This window comes from Netta rufina, assembly GCF_964035555.1.
Source record: "Netta rufina genome assembly, chromosome: 7".
Classification (NCBI taxonomy): Eukaryota; Metazoa; Chordata; class Aves; order Anseriformes; family Anatidae; genus Netta; species Netta rufina.
This window is the reverse complement of record NC_140130.1, coordinates 15,132,330-15,151,385: the sequence shown is the minus strand read 5'-3', so window position 1 is coordinate 15,151,385 and position 19,056 is coordinate 15,132,330. Positions and strand designations below refer to the sequence as shown.

General features: G+C 38.9%; 1 long non-coding RNA gene across 1 annotated transcript; it reads left to right on the top strand.

Moving 5' to 3' along the window:
- The first annotated feature begins 3,491 nt into the window (after window positions 1–3,491).
- Window positions 3,492–11,365, top strand: LOC311211317. Its single transcript, XR_014618604.1, has 3 exons — window positions 3,492–3,544; window positions 4,081–4,170; window positions 11,270–11,365. It is a non-coding gene; the product is annotated as an uncharacterized lncRNA (long non-coding RNA).
- The last annotated feature ends 7,691 nt before the right edge of the window (window positions 11,366–19,056 follow it).

Below are 19,056 nucleotides of genomic sequence, written 5' to 3'. Positions count from 1 at the left end.
ATTTTTTTTTTTCCTATCAGAATTGTTTTGTTGTAGATTTTAAATATTTACATGAAGGAGGTCTCCTGACAGGCTGATCTATAGCAGGAAAGCAACAAATAAACAAATCCATGTCTACAGTATTTTAGATTCTGGTTTCCTGAGCTGCTAAGTGTTTATTTTCCTATTGTAAAAACCTGCATTGAAATACATTCAAAATGGAGTTCACATGGCAGCTTTCATGCAACATCTAATGTTTTAACAAAGTCATAATATAAGCCTCAGCTTCCCATACACTGCATAGTTGGCTAAGAAAGAAAGCAGCTGATTTATCAGAGCCTCTGTGCTGTAGATGAGTCTTCAGAAAAAGAACATGTCGTACTTTGCAACTGAGACTTTTTTGCAAACACCTAATAAACCAGAAAAAGAAAGTTTTACTGGGCTTCGTGAGCACATTTTTCTCCTCTCACCAGAGCACCAAACTCAGTTGGTAATCCTACATTCATTTATTTCATCCTCCCCTGAAATTTCTCATAGCACAAACTCAGTCAATTCTGGCTGGCTAATTTGCATCTCATGGCCTGCAGTATCTCTTTAGGAGGTGAACTATTAAAAATACATTAGCCTGGTGTAGATGGTAATGGGCCAAATGCTGCTGGTTTTGAAGGCAATCTGGGAAGCCTCATGCTCTCTCTGACTTGATAGCTGTGTAAGTAAGTTGTTTGTTTTTGCTGTCCTTGGACTTTAAAAGTTCTAGCAGCAGATGTAGGTGAGGTGATTGTTCTTCTGAAAATCTGGATTGAGAAAATGCACTTCTCTTCCTTTCCAAGCTTGCACTAATCTTTAACGTTACCCTTATTTCTGTTCTGCCAGAACTGTGTCCTATTAGCATCCAAAAATGTTACACATAACTTTGGCTTGCTTACAGAAGATGATCCAACCACTAACATTTGCCTTCTGTAGCTGAACGCTGAAAGAAAAAATAATCCACATTTGAAATGTGAGACTTTGCTGCTGTCAGTTTCTGGAACTGATTATTAGGGCTGTGATTTTTATCTACTCACTTGTACAGTAATTAAAAGCAATTCCCTCATCAGTTATCATCCTGCAAAGCCAGCTTTTAAGCAGTGCTTGATGTACAGTTTATTAACCTAAGCCCACGTTGAAGGAAAGGTGACATAGTTTAAAAAGTAAGAATGAACACATCTGCTCAGAAACAAAGAGCTGAATGCAAAATAGATACTTACTGTTAAACTGGCAAAATGGCTATGTGATTTTAATTGGCAGAGTAGGAGTAATCACCTGGCTTGGGCTGGGTATACACCTTCATTCTGTCCACTCCCATATGTCTTTTTTACATGGATTATTTTCTGTAGATGTATCCTGTCATGATGGAATAGTTGGTTAAAGACTTGAGCAGGAAATCAGGGATTCAATTACTATGGCTTGCTGAAGAGGAAGTGCTATTCAGCTGCCTGACAACTAGTGCCACACCTTCTAGCAGGTATTGATGAGCACGAATGCCTATCAGTGTCAGTTCTGAAATCAGGATGTTTAATGTTACCTGAATACTGGGCCTCTAGCCACCAGTGTTGTAGCTGAAGACATCTTGATTGTGGGAAAGAGGTGTCAAATAACAGGCAATTAAATGTTATGATACTTAACTGTGATGACTCTTCTGGGTGGGTGCTAGAGACAAAACATTAGGCTGAATGGAGACAAACTTTAAGTGAGCTATGGATATGTTATGTTGGTCATTTCTTGGCTACTGAGAACAGGGTGGAAATGCCCCCGCCAAAACAAGTGTAGGATGTTCAGTACTTTTTAATGTAATGCATGAACCTGGCACAGTCCTTTAAGGAAATGCTACTGTAAATGTTATCTTGTGAGAATGCTCAAAGTTTAGGAAATACAGGCCTTTAAAGAATAAGATTGAAAGTGGAACACAGGTCTCTGAAGTACAACATGCCTCCAGAGCATCTAAAACACTGATGTGGAGGTGCTTGAGAAAGGGGGATAAAAACAACTCTGGTGCAAATATGCAGAGGGAGGCAAAAAAATACTGTCTTTGCTCTTTCAGATGGAGCTGCTCAAAGCAGTCCAAAAGAATAGCAGGGTGTCTGACGGGCAGTAAAGTGATTTGCAACCAATAGCCCGCAAGAGAGCAAGGAGTAAGTGCCACAGGAGCTTGTGCCCACCTCCAGCCCCACTAGGAAGTGAATGAAGAACTGCATGGATCTTGTTTTAAATGGAACTGAACGGTAATCCCAGGAGATTTAAGTGCTGAGATCATGCAATGGATACATATTTCACACCTGGGGATAGAGACATGCCTGAGATGAGCCAGGAAATGTATCTACAGGCCAGGCATGAATACCCAGTTGAAAGCATTCATGGAACAGTGAAAGCTGTGTAAAGAATATAGTGATTGACAAGAAATGCCTCATGAAATCCCAGCCCAGCCCTGGAAAAGGTCAGAATAAACTTGTTTCTAATGAAAGAAACTTTATGGCCACCGTAGATTACTAACCCAGTTTCTGGAAGATGCACAGACAAGAATGGTGATCAGAAAATGGAAGGCACAGGTTTCGAGATATGATACTCACTGGGACCAAGTGAGAGGGTCCTGGTACCTCTCATTTAGGATTCTGAATACTTCAGTGCATTTAAAAACTTCTGCGTAATAAGATTTATGTCCCTTTAAATACAAAACAGAATAGGAAGATGATATCTGTCTTAAAGGCAACCAAACAAAAGGTGGCAATGTTAGAGAGATAAGAATAGGGGTTGTCCTGTTTGGTTTGAACCTTATAAATGCTAAATATTTCCATGGTTTAGATAGTGACATATATTCAGAGTCTAAGAAAGTATGTCTTCTGAAGCTTGGAGCAAAAATGATTTATTTTTTTTCTTTACAGCTATTGGGAAACCAAACACAAAGAACCTAAAACCCAGAAGCTACTGTATGCAGGCAGGTGTATATGAAATTTACTCTGAAGTTACTATGAAAGATAAGAGCACCAAAAAAAGTCATTGGGTACAGGACGTGAGAGGAGTAAAACAAGCAGGAATAGTGAAACCTGAGAGACTACACTGTGACTAGAATCAAAGATAGCAGCAAGTGATCATAGTCTGTTAGACTAACGTGCCCAACACAAAAAGGATGTGAAGTCTGTGATGAGCACAGAAGATCAGTACAACCGATCCTCTCAAGGGCCCTCAATAATGACCAAAATCAGGGAAGTTAAGCAGTATGGAAAGAACTTGGTTGCTTCATCGTTGGCATCCAGTGTTGTTTTAGCTATTACAACATAGCCTGTCTGGCATCCTTTTGCCACCTCGGTGGAGTGTCAATCTGCTTTAGGTCCTGCGTCATACCTGCTATTCCTGTACAGATGTCTTGGATACCTTAAGGTCTCTCAAATGGCACTGGGCACTGAGCATGAGCAGAGAAATCCTGTCACTTGCCTTATGAAGCATCATGCTCTTGAAGGGCCACAACAGTGTGGTAATGGCTACAGACCAGCGTGGCAGCACTGAGTAAGCTGAAGAAATCTTTAAATGGGTAAGTCTGTGCAATAATTATCTTCAGCTTTGGCTTTTCAAGGCTAGCTGTGGGCCCAGTCCTGCAACTTCTTACTTTGGCCAAGAGTGAATCTCCTGTGGGGAGCTGTAATTCCCAGAGCAGATGGAAGCTGTCAGGTTCGCAGTCAGAAGTGATGGAAAGGGATAGTGTATAACAGCTCCCTCTGGACAGGAGAGATTGGGGGAGACAGGTGGGTCTCTCCAGCCAAAGAGAGGATATCAGAGATAAGGATGCTTTAGAAAGGTGGTTTAACAGGCAATGAGGTGTCTATGTAAAATACCCAGAGGAGAAAGCAATTAAAAGAACTGTAGTTGATTAAAAAAAAAAAAAAAAAAAAAAAAAAAAAAAAAAGACTTGAAGAAAATAGAGTTAGTCTGAGAATGAGCTTAATCAACAAGGTGCCCTTGAAGTTTATCAGACCACCTAGAGGTGCAATATCCTAGACAAGCAACAAGTTCTGAGAAATACCCTTCATCTAATCTTTTTTTTATTATTATTATTTTTCCCTACCCTAGAAAGACTGAAGTGTTTTGGTTTGGTTGGAAAACTGAACTAGCTTGCCAGAGGGAAAGCGAAGGAAACCAGAACATTTTCCCAAAGAGAAGGTAAGGCCCAGCCACACCTTCCAACATCAAATCTTTAATCATGTACCTGCCTGCATAGCAGCGGCAATATTCAGTGTTTCTGTAACATCATTCATGCAAGCATTTCAAAGCACTTCATAAGCACTAATTAATCAAACCTCACAAACACTCAGCAAGCAGCAACTTTGCCCACCAATGAAGTGTAATCACTTCTAAAATGGAATATGATGGCAGTTTGATATCGCATAACGTGACGCAACAGGTCAAGGCAAGTAGAGCAGGAGCAATTGAGGGCACTTGGGAAGTACCCATCCTTAAACAGTTTTGCAGATACAGTGCTTCTTTTACGTTAGATATGCTTTGTTGGAGGTATTAGCTAAAAATATTTCTTGTGAAAAAGCAGTTTTTGCATTTCAACCAAAAGAACAATTTAAAATATGTTTTTAAATTCCTAGTAGAGTTCTTTATGCTAAAGGCAAATATCTGCACTTTGTGGGGACAATCCATCAGAATACTCTGCTGTCATTGTTGTTTCCATCTCACTAGCCATTGGTACTTCAGTCCTAGACATGAAATAAAATACTCCTTGATGCCCAGGCTTTGCCAACGGCAGCTTCTTGGAGGAAGAAGGAGACTGCAAGCTCTAGCTTCAGTTCTGCTAAATTTTCAGGGACCACCTGGCACTGTTTCTTTTAGTACTTTACCCCTGGATGTCTCTTAAAGCCCTGATCCCCAGCCACAAACCCTGCTCCAGTGCAGAAGCCATAGGATCTAAATCAGGGCCTTCTCTTGGCTCAGTTAAAGCTGTCAAGCATTCCAGTTTCTCCGATGGGAGAAAGAGTGGGCCAGCCTAGTTTCTTTATATTTCTGCCAATCCAGTCTTGAGGGGTGGACTAATTCAGATGTGTGTATGTTGCTAATATTTTGATTGCATGTCTTCCCGATTAAACATATGCTGAGGAACGTTGGCCTTTTCCTGTCTATAGGCAAAACATCCCTGTAGTTTAGGTCTCCTGTCCCATCACCTCTCATCTTCTTTAGAAGCAAATGGGACATGGATTTTATTTTTTTTTTTTGACATCACACAATAAAATTATATTTTCCTTGTGTAAAACAATGTGCAAACCATTAAGTAGAATAATGAAATGCTGGAAGTTAAAACAATAAGCTTGGATGATTTAAACCTTGCTACATTTTAAAGGAGCAATATGTTTGCAAGAATGAATTGGTCTTTTGGGCTGAATAAATAGTACAGATATCCAGCCCTCTTTGGAAAGAACAAGTAATACCTAGGAACATAATTTAAACCAGTGTTGTAATTAGCTGGTCATTTCACGTTACTAGAGCTTTGGTCTTGTTGTTTGGCTTTACAAATGACCCATATAGTCATCTTTTAATTATATATGATACTTTAAAAACAAAACAAAAAAAAAAAAAAACCAACAAAAAAAATACCACTAAACACAAAAACCGAAAACACACACACACACACTAACTATGTTTGCATGAGAATCTTTCCTTTGGCAGAATATTTAACAGTAAATTATTTAGATGGATTATGTGGTACATTCTCCATTAATAAGTCTTTGCAAGCTTATTTAAAAGCCCAAGGTCTAGGAGCTCCTCTAACCATACCTTCAGGATATCATAATTCTCCCTGACTTCACTTCCTGAACACTGAAGCAACACTGTATTTTAAGTCAAAACTCATCGCACCATACATCTAACTGATAAATAATGGGCATTACTGTGAATGGAAAAAGATGGCTTTGTTCCTGCTCATGGTAGAAACTGTAGAAGTAGAAATTCTTTAACAGAAATTCAGTCAAATTCTTGCAGAACTTCTTTCAGAAGCTAGGAGGGCTAGAGTTTTCCTTGGGATTTTTTTCTCCCAGTAGCACAGGGAGTTAAAATATTCCTGACTTTTGCACTGGGTCACCCACATACCAAGCCAATATTGAGATGGAAATCAGAGCTGTCTTAAGGCTGCTCCTGGTTACCATCACCTTCTTAAAGTCTCCAAGAAATGATTTCAGTTCCCTAGGATCAGAGAGAGACAGATGTTCCATACCAGTTTCCTTATAAGTTCACCTGTAGTGGATTAGTAAATAATACATTGTTAGAGGAAGGCATTGCAAAGCTATCACACGAGGGTTTGTGTCTTTTGTTTGTTTGCTTGTTTGTTTTTCAAATCTAGCATTCTCCTGGCAGTGCAGGTACATGGTTGAATTGACTTTTTCCCTGTTTCATTCTAGCTGATTGCTGAAAAGAAGCTACAGGAGGTCAGCATCTGGCCCCAAATTTGAGTTGTATGCAATAGAGTGAGGATTCTTCAGTTTTAATATTAATATCAGCGCTAACAGCAGCATGTCTTCTAGTGCAACACCTCAGTGAGGTCACTTCTAGGGACAGTCTGGATTGTGAATTGTGATACTGTATTGTGAAATTTTGGCTAAAGTTGGTGTTGTGTGAGAGGCATTCTGAATGCAGATTTTGGCCCTCTAACAAGCCCATTGCCACCAACCTAAAAATTAAGAAAATACTTTTTCATATATGAACTTTTTTTTTTTTTTTTGTCTCCTGGCTTTACAACTTCAATTCACACTAATTATAGATTAGCTGTAATAATAAAAATAAATAAATAATTAAAATAACAACCAAACAAAAAAACCCACTGTCATCTATATTCATACTCATACACTAGAAATTAGAAGTTGAGGGTGAGAACTGAAAAATTCAGTCTTGGATGTTGAGAAAGAGTCAGACCTGCTGTCTCCCCTTGAAGTCACCTAGGTGAGGCTTTTTGACATAATGGAAGCATCAATGAACTGCTCGTGATTAAATGTTTGACAGGTTGACACTATCCCCCTGAACAGGAAGACTGGGGTTGAAAGAAAATTTTAATACAAACAGAATTTCATTAATACCACAGTTTGCTGGTCTTTTCTTTTCCCCCACCATTATTTTTGCTTAGATGGTGTCATTACCTTTTAAAGGGGAAAGACACTATGGTTAAGCTTTGTCTCAGAAACAATGTCATACTAATGGAATGGGAGCTTTCAAGTAAAATCTGAAACAAGCATGGAACAGTTCTGATTCTCCAGGCACAAACAAAACCAGTTTTAATAGGGTGGTTCCTTTAAATGCAGGCTCTATTCATTGAGCCAACATTTATTTTGTAGAGAGAGTGCAGAAATTCATTAAACAATATAAAATAATCAATATAAATAGAGTATCAGAATGGTCTTACATCTCCAAATCCAAAAATATAGCCTCACTTTGCTTTATTTACCTTCTGAGAGCTTTTTTTCAAATGTGGTAACTGTTAGACTCTATCTGCTCTGTTCAGTGTTAGGGCTGTCATGATGAAAGTGCATAAACAATATAAATAATAGTTGTTGGCACATGAAAGGAACTCCGAGTGGATTGTTCTTTTGGAATCTAACTGTCAGGGCTTTTGTTTGACTCTGTTTTTTTATTATTATTATTTTTCATGTTTAATCCAAAAATTCTTAGAATCTTAAATTGATTATTTGAAAACCCATCATTCTTTTAATATTTACATTAGAATTTAATATTTATAGCTTGATGCCAGGCAATTCTTATACAATTTAGTAAATATTTATTAAATCAGACTTGTTTTTTTAAGACTTACAGTTTTGTAACTACTCCCTAGCACTAATACCCTTTGAAGCAGAATGTCAGCCTGCGCAAGTTAGTTTCTATATTGTCTTTTCATTTCTTGTCTGCGTTGATCCTTCTTGACTTCTTTTCACTGCTGAATAGTTAAATAGCTTAATCTCTTTCTGATCCTTGATATTATCAGGTTATATAACCTCCCACTCCATTCCCACTCATCATCTCTGAAATGTAATATTTGCACGTGGAATTTTGACTTCTCATTTGCGATTTGGAGCGGTCTTTAAAACATTGTTTGAACCCACAACAACTCTCCTCGTGATGCATTTTTAATTTCTCATTTGCAAGCAAGTAAACTGACTTACTGAGAGCTTACAGTCAACATTCTTCTGATACCATTTAATTGCAAGTGTTCAGCTTTTATATGAACAGCTTGAGACATTTACCACCTTACTTGCAGACTCATACAAACTCTTTTTGAAGATGAGAATTGTGGAAGTACTGACTCACAGTGAAAAGCAGACCATATGCATCTTCTCAGTTTGGAAACCTAAAACTGAGCCATCTAAATCAATGAACGTGATAGAACGTTATAAACAGCTTACCCAGTCACCAACAGAGCCAGTAATAGACCTTGGGCATCTGCTTCACATTTTCTTGTTCTCCTGCTATGCCGTTCTCCACTCCTTAAATTTGTCCATCAGTGACAAATTAAGTACAAGTGGACACTTGAGGGATATGGGCAAAAGAATGTTGAAAACAAAGCAATTCAGAAGGTTTTATCCTTTCTATCCAAGTCAATGGCAGGTGTTCTACATCCTATTACAGCCCTGATAGTGAGTTACGTTGCGTCATTTCAGCACACTTGCTTTCAGACTGGATGAATAAATGTCAGTTCAGATAGCAGATATCCAGTCCAAATGATCCACAGTTGGATGGCAGCAGGTGAACAGAGGAATTTCCAGTGCAGGAGCCTATCCTAGCACTCCACACATGGAAGACTGCAGATATTCCAGGTCTTGGTAACGGAAAGAAGCAGATATAAGCTAGGAAATATTTTCCTGTGATTTTATAGTACATTCATGATTGATTATGAGCCTGTACATGATGGAGAAGAGAGCTTTTCAGAATAAATATAAACAGTTCTGATTATACATCTTCCCTCTTATTGACACAAATGGGCAATAGACAACGTGCTATAAGCAAAAAAATGTTTCACTACATTAGGAACCATTTCTTTGCTAAAACACCCATGAAATCAGCCTCTTGACATATTCCCCAGCAAGTTAATCTGATTGTGATTGTCTCTGAGTGAAATGGAAATGAGAAAATTCCAATAAGCATGCGAACATACAAACTGATTTTCAACCCATTTTAAACACAGGTTGGCTGAAGACATTACTTGTGTAGACGAGTAAGTGAAAGGATGAAGTGCATCTGAATGTAAAAGCCAAAATCAATTTGATTTTAAATGATTTTCAACTGATTTTAAAAAGCAATGGTGTGGAACTTATGTGTAAGGTTAAAAGACTTCAATTTTATTCCCTTCAAACTAAAACAAGCTTATTTTTTCTCCTGTATTCAATTTATTATTTTTTTTATTCCACTACTGTTTTCAGGAGCCTGTATGTCACTTTACCAGTTTTAGTCAGGATTATTGGACCAACAATGCAAAATATTTCTATACACTGAACTGAACAGCAGATGGGACTCCATGAATATTATATTATTCATGGCTATTGAATTAGAGATGCCCTAAAAACAAAATATCTAGTCTGCTGTGGTAGTGCCTCTGTTATGACCTTTATTCTAGCTGCAGGTTTATTTTAACTAAATTCATTGAGAAACCCAACGGAGTGATCAAAATCCTTCATGAAAATAGCAAGAGCTTTTCCTGTTGAATTCAGTAGGCTGCTGGTCAGGCTGTGTTTACTATTCACTGAGCAAAATGGTTTTGTGATACAAGTTCCATAATAAGCCTGGATAAATTTGGATTCAACTACAAAGTGATAGTAATATTTTTTTTTCTTTTTTTTTTTCTTTTTTTTTTATATATTTTGTTACCTGTCAATTTTGATTTTAATATTATTGGTGAGGGGATTGATTTTTACTGCATGTGGACCCAGCAGCAACTCCTGCTATCCATTTTGAAAAGTGAATTATAGCTTCCTGTGGGACTTGGAATATGGTGGTGCTGGAATTCCAGAAGTATTTTGATCAATCCATGTTGAATGAGAGATGCTACGGTTCCTCAGATTGGATGGACAGTGACTAACTTGTGAATTCAAACTGTTCTAAGCATTTGCTGCTTATGCTTTGGAAAATGCTTCTTGATACAGGTATGAAAACAACCCACAGTTGTGGTCAAACACAGGCTTAAATTCTGTAGAGTTAATTCTACAACAGAGCTGTGCAGGATTTAAATGAGTTTAAATTAGAACAGCATAGAGCTTGCTGAAATCTTTGCACAAATATCTGTGATTAAGAATGGTGACAAATGTGTCTGTGCTATTAATTGTAGAATCCCGTATCATAAAGAATTCCAAAAAAAAAAAAAAACCCACAACATAATCCATTTGTCTGGGAGTATTTTAAATGAGGAGTAAACAAGCTAATTTCTGAGCTCCTTTACATCAGTGTAAATTGAAGAAGAATTTTCTTCAGAAATTAGACTGTTTAAATGCCATGAGATCATTTCTATCTTCTCTCTTTCAATATCTCTGTGCATTCCAGTTCTTCTGGCTTCCCACCATGATTTAGTTTTCTGTTTGTATTTATAAGAGGGAGTTTATTGCTGATGTTTGTGCACAGTGTAATTAAAAAGCAGCTTCCTTACTGAAAGCAAGGGCTCTGAGTCAGTTCCTGATATTTAATACATCCCTTATTAAAGCAATATGATAAATCCTGTATATGAAAAGAGATTAAGGATAAGGCCTTCAAAAAGAAGAAACATTTAAATGTTAGACTTATGTTCATATTTACATATATTTCAGTGGAAGCACCAAAGTTCTCAGCAGTTTGAGCCAACCTAGGTATCGAGGGTCTGAAATCTCAGTCAATGAATTTATCTCTTTACTTCCATGTAAAGATTCTTCATGGTACAATGTGTTGTTTTTTTCAATCTGCATATTTACTCACTGTATCTTTTAGTACTGTTTTACACTATTCAGTGTTTTTAAAGCTTCTGTCTACACAACAGTAAAACCTTGCTGATGTAAATAGGCTACCTACATGGCCATTCAGCTAAGCCAGTTTCCTTAGTGTAATAGTTACATTAGTACTTACATAATTTCCTTTCTGAAAACATTCAAACTATCCTGAAACAATACTTACTGAGGTGAATTTTCTTAAGAAGATGATGCAAAGTCTTCACTTTCTGGAAATGCTCTGAAGATTTTGTGCATGTATGTTTTTGTGTGTCAAAATACAGATATTAGTTGGTGAACAGCTATAGATTTTTTACTTTTGTATATCTTCCTAGATTCACAGTTGAAAAAAAAACAAAAAACTTCTGGGACAATGCCGACTGTAAAGTGTGTGACACAAATCTCTGACATGTTCACATCTTGAAAATGATGTGTGTCACTTGTCCTCAACTCATAAAGACCTTTCAAGATTTAAAAAAGGTAAGGAAATGCCAATAGCAGTGAGCCGATTTCTGGAATGGTTCCCATATGAAAAGAGGGTAAGTAGAATGAGCTTAGAAAAGAGGTCTGATGGCTGTGTAATTCCAGTTGGTAGAATCTTAAATTGTATGAAAAAGTATAGGAAACAACTATTCTCTATTTCTTATGCTAACAGTGTTTAAGCAAGTGTCAGTGCTCACTCTCTCACACACGCGCGCACACACACACACACACACAAAGCATTAGTAAACTGTGGAACTCATTGCCACAGGATGCCACAAAAGCCAAAGTATAATTAGATTTAGAAAGTAATTATCTGGTTTCATGAACGGTAAGCTTGTCCTTTGTAATTAAAAAACAGAATCCTTACTACTGGCAACAAAGTTCTTGATACAGCCTCAGCTCAGGATGTCTCAAAGAGCTGAATTATAGGACATATGCAAAAAAAAAAAAAAGTCCTCTGTGTTATGTAATGCTGAAACATTGCTTTTGCAGAAGTTTTTGGTTTTGTGTTTTGTATTTTACAATGACATTTAATGGAATGTAGGAAAATCTACAGCAGTGTAATGCCATCACTTTACTAATTTAAACTTATCACATAGGCACACTGCATCAACATCAAATATAGCTTATTTTGTTTCCAAGTACGCTGATAGTGTACTCTCTCTCTCTGGTACACAGCAACTTTATTTAATGTTCATATTTCATATGCCAGATAGCACCCTGTGTATTCTATAATAATATAATAATGCATCAAGTACTAAAATAAATGGAGCAAAACCTGATCAAATGTGGAAGATTTTGAACTTAGCTCCCAGTAGCATATGCATGCACCTACACGCAAATGTGAAATAAGGCAAGAATGCCTAACCTGAGGCCTACATACTCACTCCAAAAATACCAGAGTTCAGTCCTGGACTGTATTCATCTTAATAAAGGACTGAAATCCACAAAAAGGCCTAAAGTCCCTGAATTCAAGTCATCCATTTTATGTTGAGAAGTATGTTTGGACCAGTGATGATTTTTTTCCGCCCAAGAGAATCTGCCTATGAAGGATGAGAGTATTAGACATTTGTTTCTTTTTATTGCAAAGTAGTAGCTGGTCTTCAACAGGACATAAGTTGAATCGCTCTCAGATTGTGCTACCAACCTATTTTGCATATTGCTCTATGGCATTGGCTCAACAAAGCAGAGCCTACAGTTATCCATTACTCTCTTCCCACAGAGCTGGTCTGGATTAGCCAGACAAGTCGCTGGCTTCTTAGCATTTTGTACAACGCCAGCAGCAATAGTTGGTCCTTGTGAGCAACTCACCTTGACAGAGATGGGTGCATTTTTTAGCAAGCTAGTGTTTATATTAGAGTTTGACTGTTCACCTGCTGAAAGTGCTGACTGAGCCCATGGCTAGAACTCCAAAGGTTTGCAGTGTGTTGCACGTTATTTCAAGAACGGAGGAGAACTCGTTGGTTTTCTTCTTATTATTATTGTCCATGCATAAAATTGTATTACCGCAGCATGGACATGCTTTATGGACCAACAGGCTTCCATTGTGCCAGGTGGCTGTGAATGGAGTTGCTGCATGGCATAGCAGAGAATGCAAATGAAGCCATTAAATGGGCATTTTTTGTATTGAATCTTCTAAAGAAAAACAAACAAACAAAAAACCAGCCTTTTCAGGCTGACTCCCTTTTGCCTGGTTCAGGGAACAAGCAACTCTTCCAGTTAGCCCAGCCACACTACTGAAATATTGCTTTCTACTAGCAACAGCAGCAGTAATACACGAGTTGTCTTTGAGCTCGTATCTTTGTGGAGAGGAGCGCTCACTCACCAGAACTCACCAGAAGCTTTCTTGCTTCACCTTCAAGTGCCCCTTTACAGTATGTGAGCACCTGTAGAGCCTAACATTGTCTGCAAGCGCCTGGATAACCAGCAGTGGTGAGTCTGGGGGCTTTGGAAAGTGGAGGAGGGGAAAGTTTGGGTGCATAAATAAGCTGAAAAAATCCTCACTGTCAAATGAAATGTTCCTCTGCTTTATCACCATTATTTTTAGCGAGATTTTGCATTATGGTACCTTGAGTTTTAAATTAAATGTCAAATATAATTTGGCACTACAAAGAATGAATTATGTGACTGCCCTTAGAGAAAATCAGAAGGCTTAGCTCTGTGAGTTAAATTGGTATCTGCCTTATACTGAGCTGATGTGGGCTAATTGATTAGGATCTGACAGGATACCATATTGCAAATTCAGCACAATCTCTCCCATTAAAAAAAATAGACCTAAGGTACCTTTAGGGAAAAGCAAAAAAATCTTATGTGAAACAGAATGGGGAGAGCAAAAGAGTATCTTCAAGGACTGTCTTTTGCACTGATGGTTTAGATTCCCCAGAAGCCCACATTTCTTAAGGGCACAAGATGGATGTTAATGTGCCCCGGGTCACTTTGAAAGCAGATTTGCAATCAGATTTCAGGTTCTTCTGGCCTAATTTTAAAGAAGAGCAAAATATTTTCTCAGATAGCTGACTAAATCTATCTCCGTGAGAACTAAGATGACAAAGTGCCACTTTAGATCATTAAAGGAGGGTAATACATTTTAATCAGCAATTATATGGGGAAGGACAAACCAAAAGCTATAGCAGTGGGTCGTTTTAGAAATTCAGTACTCGTGGCCCTCTCCCTTTCAAAACGTATGATGCTATTTCCTGGAAACATTAGTCTTAAAAAACTATTGTCAAGTAAACAAGCCTTGTGTTTCTCACAGCCTTCATGTCTGTGTAGTCTGGGTTTAATTTTCTGTTAAGTATGGGTAGTGTTGGGGGGGGGGAGGACTAAGTTTGAAGTTCTAATGTAGTCAGGCTGGAATCTGTCACTCAGCTTATTGCATGTTGATGACTCAGTGCAGTTTCAGCTGTAAGCAGACCATGATTTATGGACACCAAGTGAACTCCTGCGGCAAAAACCAGCCATGAGATCAGAGCAGCAATAGGGCCCTTTTTTGGCAGGAGACAGCGCCTGCATTTTTCTCATTCATGCCAAACTGCTTTGCACGGCAATTAGCTCTGTCCTCATTTAGTCTCCAGTCCCAAAGGGTAATGAAAGTCATATATCATCTTCAAGGCTGCTAATTATCCAGCTCAGTTACAGGTAGGCTTTGTAACTGTGAGAAGGGCCTGTCTGCTTGATATTTATTGCTCTTCCAATAAGCAAGCAAAGGAGAAGGGGGGGAAAAACTTTCTTGAAAGCTTGCCCATACCCCTTGCCTCAGATCCTTGACATACCTTCTGCAAATGTGCTAGTCAAAGGGGAAATGTCTTCATTCCACATATCCATTTTTCATGCTGTAACTAAACATTCAGCAAGAACAGAGAGCAAGTGCCTGAAACATGAGAGAACATACATTTGGGGTGAGCTTGTCTCTGGCTGTTTGCTTGTGGAAAGGCAATCCTCTGAATACACAGTCATGAAAACAGGAAGAGCAGTAAGAAAGAATGAGGAAATTCTTTCTCCTCCTCCACTCCTTTCTCCTCCCAGCCCTTCAGCACACACCAGAGCAGCATCTTGGGAAAGCACTGGGGTTAGGGAACCATGATAGTTTTACTGAGGATATGTCAAATGAAACCTTGAACTCTGTATTTGAGCCCTCTCACCATCAGCCCTGAAATACTGTAAAATTCAACTCTCTAAAGAAAGTATGGGACCTGCCCAACTTTCTGTAACAGGTTGGCAATTCCATTTGTTTTGGATGCTGATTATTAACAGAGTCAGGTCTCACTACTTGGACCTATCTTATGCTGTTTGTAATATACTGGCTAAATCCATGTTCTAGGTATCTGAGACCTTAGTATGGTAAGGATTGAACTATTGAACTTCCCAACCTTGGATGAAATCCTGCTGTATTTTGAAAAGGCTTTTTTTTTTTTTTTTTTAATTTATATGTGCACAGTAGACTTGTTACACATGCATGGAGCGACACCACATAAAGTCTGACCAGTGGCTCATTTGCCACTGAGCCCATTGTCTCAAAAAATTCTCAAGACAGTCTTGTTGTCTAGAAAGGCAACCACCAGGGTAAATGTGTAACGGGGGAGCTGGGGCAGAAGCAGTCAGTAAAGCTCAGCAAAAAGAGCTTTGTCTGACACCTGCATCTGGAGGCATAGTGGGCAGGAGGAGCAGAGATGCTCATCGTATGTGCACAGTAACAGCAGTATGTGACTATAAGGGCAGAAGGCAGAGAAGATCTGAGCTTTTTGTCATAGCAGAAACATGTTGAGGAGATTACGCTGCCAGGTATATGGCTTTTTGGGTGGGGAGCTGAACTGCAGCACGGTGGGAGTTCTGCAGCCTTTCACAGCTTTGAACTGCAGTGTGGTATTGGGAGGGGCCCAGTACTGCTCTGGTGCCTCTGGGTATCTGCACTTGGTTCATCCAGGCCTGATTTTCATTTCTGTCAGCAGTAGGAAAGCACTCAGAGTGCGGGGGTGTGAAAAAACAGGACAAAGTTTCTTATTCTTACATTGTCTCTTCCTGTCTTCAGTGTTGTATGAAAATGGAGGATCAGTTTTCATGATCAAATGTGATTTTATTTTTCTTTGCACTGTGAACATCACAGTGTTTTGCAGACACTGTTTTCACCTTCTTCCTGGCCTGGAGGAAGCATTAGGAAGCTGATGGAGATCCAAGTGGTTCAGATATCAAGAGTCAGAGGAGTATTGCGAATGAGTGGGTGTTCATCTGTTGTGTATTGGCAGGTTCCCTTGAGCTGACTGGTGCTCATCTGATTTATACCAGTCCTGGAGCTGCCGTGCAAACCTTGGGTTGTCTGTCTGCAGTGTCTTTGCCAATTTTCCAAACCCGTTGACTTAAACTTTCTGTAGTTGCGTTCTACATGCTCTCACCTCAGCTTTCCTGGAAGCAGGTATTCATGCAGCTCTTTCTGACAGCGATGGGAACTACTCCTGTATGTCCTGCTGCAGAGCAGAGCACTGTGTTCCTGCTTTCCTGCAAGACTTTCTTGCTGAAGCACCATTCTACCCGTGATGATGGGTAGGGCAATGAGTAGGATAGAAGTCGCCAGTCATGATCAGAGTGGTGATCTATCTAATCTGATATCTTGGCACTGATAATGGATAGTGCTAACTGCTGTAGAGGAAGCTGTCCCTTTTCCTCCTATTATTTAATTCCTTCTCTGAAAAGGATTTTAATTACTCTTTTCCCACAATAATAAGATTTTCTGTTTCTAAAAAAAAAGTTGGTTTGGCACTTTTCATTCTGCAGCTCTATAGATTTTTCTTTTTCCACATCTTGGAGTTTTTCTGCAGTCTCCCCTTGGGAGTTAGCAGAGAGTGAGAGACGCATAACAGGAAGAAACAAATATTAAAAGCTTAATCCAAATCCTGCTGAAGCTGCTAGTGTATTGCCTTGCCACCATTTGGTTTAGATCTGCCTCCTAAGTCAGCTTCTCATGTAGTACTAATTAGCGTGACACCAATATTAAATATTGTTTTGGAAGTAGTGTTCTCTGAGATGAAGATGAGAAAGTAATGAAAAATGAATGTTTAAGCCTTGCAGTTCTCTGTCCACAAAACCTGCTCTTAGACTGTCATTTCACTTGGTTTGATTTTCCTATTTATTGTCCCATCTCTTGAAGCAAACATTTTTCTGTCTTCTATCCATTGCCGTTTAGTATTAAGAATGACCATGTTATCATAAAGGCAGGTATCCCAAATTCTTACTCTTTATCAGTAATGTGATTTGTTGCACAGCAAATTACATGGGAACTTCTTGGCTTTTTGTTTACTTCTGTCACCAAAAAGGGGTGATACTCAGGGATAGTTTTGTATCAGCCAAAGGCTAATCTGTTTCTAAACTGCTGAAAAGGTGGTGAAAGGGTGAGTGTCTGTCCTCAGCTGCAGCACTCCTCCAGATGTGCAGGCAGCTGCATGGAGAACAGATCTGGGGGACTGCTGAGGTGTGCAACCACGCGTGCTGACACACAGGGTGCAGGAGAGGCAGGCGAGGGGGAGGAAAGGTGGAAAGGAGGGATCTGTCCCTTCAGCAGCATTTCACAGTTCAGCTAGATGAAGCTGGCCATGAAAGCACAACCTTACTGTAGCTGCATCCATACGTTCTGTTTAGGGCTCAGTTTGTTTGTTAGGTGGCTTCTTCAGCAGGTGAAAATAAAATAAAATTATATAGGAAAGGGGCAGCATAATATAATATTCCCATAATATGGAAAAGGGCAGCATAATAAAGCCTTGCTGCGTGGACCCCTACACAGGATTTGGCTACTGAGTCCCTAACTACAGCAAATTAAAATTAAAAATAATAACATAAAATATAAAATAATGCTGCTTTTAAAATCTTTCACTCATGAGGTAGCTTTACTCTCCCCTTCCTAATGAAACTGAAAAAAAAAAAAAGGAATATAGGGAAATTCCATAATTCCATTTGTAGCAGTTGAATTATGGATCTTCAAAATGATTCCTGTGCATGAGTTGATTACACTGCCACAGGAGCCTTGTTCTGTTCATTCCTTGTGGGAAGCAGTTGTGGTAAGCCTCTGTGTTCAGCAGTTTGGACTGTAGGGCAACTCCAAACAGCTCCTGGGGAATTATTCAGCATTGTCTGAAAATTCACTCAGATGTTCAAAAACTTCAAAATGTTCAAAAGATGTTCAAAAGTAAAATCTCTCTGTGTATAAAGTTGGCAGCAAGGATACGTGTGATAAGTAAAAATAAAGCAAAACAGAGGTCTGATGTGTGAGGTACAGGTTGGAGCAGGACGTGGTAGGATTGCTTTCTTCTTATGACCAAGAGGATTTTTTTTCTTTTTTAACGTATATTTATGTGCTCAACAGTAAATACATTGCTTCTCTTTTGTGACAGAAAACCATCACAAATTTGATCAGCCCCAACAGGGAAGGCACCAAACATCTTGTCTGGTAAATGTTAAGCTCACTGTCAGGAGCCACCAAATCTTTGGCATATACACATGGGGAAGGGGTGAGGAAGTTTGTTTTATTCAATCTCTTCATATATATTCCGCTCTGTATAAGTTCTTGTAATGTGGTCATCTCTCTAATTAATCATCTATGTGTCATTCCATTTTATGTCAGAGCAAGCAAGGTCAAAGAGATGCACTATGTGCATAGAGCAGAAGAGGCTAAGTTTTGCAGTTATTTAGCTCTTTCGGATGATTGTTCTTCATTTCATAATGAAGTCATGAACAGCCCACAGGAGATCCCACCTCTTGTACAGATGAACTCTAGCCTTGTTATGGAGAGCCCTGCAGGGACAGAGGGCCATAACTGATAACTGTGATCCTCATCCTCTCTTCATGTGTAAGTATGCTGGGAAGAGAAAATAAGAAATGAACCTGGTTTGAAATTTTATGAAAAGTCATTGCAGGCAGCACAGAACAAAGGTAGCTTGCTGACAGTACAGCTGTGGACATGCACAGACGTTCCTTTTCATTGGAACCAGCTCACTTTGTGAGCTTCCATGAGCAATACACAGTAGCTGGCTAGAGTCAGTGAATTAAATGTGGGTTTCTTTTATGTTGATTTCTTACTAGTTTGTCTTCAAGAGGATAATGGAAGGTTATTTCTCAAATTAGATACAGTGCATCTCAGGCAGGGCATGGTACC